This window comes from Cebus imitator, unplaced genomic scaffold, assembly GCF_001604975.1.
Source record: "Cebus imitator isolate Cc_AM_T3 unplaced genomic scaffold, Cebus_imitator-1.0 Scaffold37, whole genome shotgun sequence".
In the NCBI taxonomy this organism is placed as follows: Eukaryota; Metazoa; Chordata; class Mammalia; order Primates; family Cebidae; genus Cebus; species Cebus imitator.
In genome coordinates, this window is record NW_016107352.1 from 3,181,705 (window position 1) to 3,184,684 (window position 2,980).

Genomic DNA, 2,980 nt, shown 5'->3' on the forward strand with positions numbered 1-2,980 from the left:
CAAAACTCAGCAATCATTTTTGACAAAAACACTCAATTAAATAGCAATATATGGATACCTTTTTTTACCATGATATAAATGTATATTTCAGCCCAAAAATTAGCATCATGATTAATGGGAAATATTCCACTCAAGTTAGGAAGAACTGATCACCATCACTATTCTATCGTAACTTTGTAAAGGAGGTAATAATAGCTCAATCAAGTAAGGTGGTTGAAAAGATGGATAAGAAGAGATGAAACATCCATCAACACAAAAATGGATAAATCTTGAACTATCTGTTCAAATGAATACTATATGGCAGTGAAGATAGAGGGATTACTGCTTACATGGCTACATCTCAAACATATAAGGTTGTACAACAGCAACAATAAATAATACACAGAAAAATGTATATGTGTTATTCTATTCATATAAGTATCTAAACAGATACAACTATAGTGTTAAGCAGCAAAAGCATGTAGTTCTGCAAAGAAATGGTTAGCTCAAATTTCATCATACTTCCAGGGCAGTGATGGGGAGGTTATTTATATGGAGCCCTCAGGATCTTCTAGGGGTCCTGATAGTATTCTATTTCTTAAGCTGGGTGATGGATGCACAGGTTTTCATTTTATTGTTATTTTTTAAGCTATACATTGATAATATATTCTTTTTTCCCCCAAGGATTGTGGATTTTTATTTCATGAGCTGGACAAGATTTTTCATGACATTATGCACCTGGCTCCAAGGCTGCTATTATTATAATATACTCTTTATATGTGATATTTTCACAATTAAACTAAATTATTTTTTATATTTTTGCTTGTGATTAAAACAGAACTTATGTTGATTATGTGTGTGTTTGGTAGTTAAGTAATTTGACATCGTAAATGTCAAAATAATGAAGAAATCATCACATGTACTTTGAATATGCCTGGAAGACATGCTGGCACCAACAAAAAAGGACTTTTTGTTTCACTCTTGTTGCCCAAGCTGGAGTGCAATGGCGCCATCTTGGCTCACTGCAACTTCCACCTCCCAGATTCAAGGGATTCTCCTGCCTCAGCCTCCCTAGTAGCTGGGATTACAGGCATACACCACCAAGCCCAGATGATTTTTAGTAGAGATAGGGTTTAATTAGGTTGGTCAGGCTGGTCTCAAACTCCCAACCTCAGGTGATCCACCCACCTCAGCCTCCCAAAGTGATGGAGTTACAAGTGTGAGCCACCATGCCTGGCATCATAAAAGGATTTTTTGTTGTTGTTGTTTTTAGAGACAGGTTCTCACTCTTTCATCCAGGCTGGAGTGCAGTGGCACAATCCCAGCTCACTGCAACCTCTACCTCCCAGACTCAAGCGATTCTCCCGCCTCAGCCTCCCCAGTAGCTGGGACTACAGGTGTGTGCCAGCACACCCAGCTAATTTTTGTATTTTTTTGTAGAGATAGGGTTTTACTGTGTTTCCAGGCAGCTCTCAAACTCCTGGACTCAAGCAATCTGCCTGCCTTGGCCTCCCAAAGTGCTGGAAGAACTCTCTTAAAAAAAAACAAAACAAAAAACAACTAACACATCTATAAAAGTAGTAATTCATCCAGTCTACTGCCAAATTTCTAATTTTCTCTTAAATGTAATAACTACTTTTAAAAAAGGAATGTTAAATAAGAATCTAGAATTTTACATATTGCAATTGATTGGCATATCTTCTAAATCTCTCTCTCTCTCTCTTTTTTTTTTTTTTTTTTTGAGACAGAGTCTTGCTCTTTCCCACAGGTTGGGGTGTAGTATTATGATCAGGGCTCACTGCAGCCTCGGCCTCCTGGGCTGAGGTGATCTGTGCACACCATCACACCCTGCTAATTTTTTGTATTTATTTGTAGAGACAAGAGTTTCACTGTGTTGCCCATGCTGGTCTTGAATTCCTGAGCTCAAGTAATCCACTTGCCTTGGCCTCCCAAAGTGCTAGAATTATAGGCATGAGCTATGGGGCCCGGCCTAAATCTTCTTTAACATATGTATTCCCCTTTCATCTTTATTTAAATTGCAACTTATTTATTTAAGACACACAGAGTGTGTTTTCTTTTAGACTTGCCCACAGTCTGGTTTTGTTGACAGCATTCCCATGGTATTATTTATCATGTTCCTCTGTCCTTTGCAGTTTCTGTAAATTAGCAGGTTGATCTATTAAATTTGCTCTCAAAAGGTGATTATGGAGTAGGCTCAGCACTCCCACTTGTTAGAAATGAAAATGATTGGACTTTATCCTAAATCTATTTAATCAGAAACTCTGGACTTGCAGTCCAGCAATCTTATTTAACAAGCCTCTTCGGTTATCCTAATCCTGATGCTTGCAAATGACTAATCTAGGTCTTTGGTCAATTTTAGGTTTGATTTTTTGACAAGATTACTTCATAGTAATGGTCTATTCTTTAAAAGGCATATAGTATCTGATTATCTTTTATTTTATAACCAGTGATGCTCAGCACTTAGATCTGGGAGGGTATAATAGAAATTGCAAAATGGAGATAGTGTATTGTCCCTTCTTCACTTATTACCAGAAACACAGAGAGTTACAGTTCTTACAGAATTTGTCTAGCAGGTTTTCTGGTCTTCGCAAGAACTTCCCCTCCCCTCCCCCCAAAAAAGAGAAAAATAGTCCTCTTTTACTATTTAATAACCCAGTGTCCTTAAACAATCTCAAACCTACTCAGAAGTTGAAAGAATAGTACAATGAAAATGCATATACTAGAATTGTTTCATGGTTCTGCAGGTTATATACAATGCATAGTGTCAGCAACTGCTTCTGGTGAGGAGCTCAGGAAGCTTACAATGCTGGCAGAAGGCAAAGAGAGAGCGAGCACATGAGAGAGAGAGAGAGAGAGAGAGAGAAAGAGAGAGAGAGAGCAAGAGAGAGAGAGAGAGAGAGAGAGAGAGAGAGGCAATATTCTTTTAAACAACCAGGTCTCACACTAACTTAGAGAACACACTCATTACCATGAGAATGGC

General features: G+C 38.0%; 1 non-coding gene across 1 annotated transcript; it reads left to right on the forward strand.

Moving 5' to 3' along the window:
- Window positions 1–2,539: 2,539 nt before the first annotated feature.
- Window positions 2,540–2,602, forward strand: LOC119470688. Its single transcript, XR_005199627.1, has one exon. It is a non-coding gene; the product is annotated as a U7 small nuclear RNA (small nuclear RNA).
- Window positions 2,603–2,980: the final 378 nt, after the last annotated feature.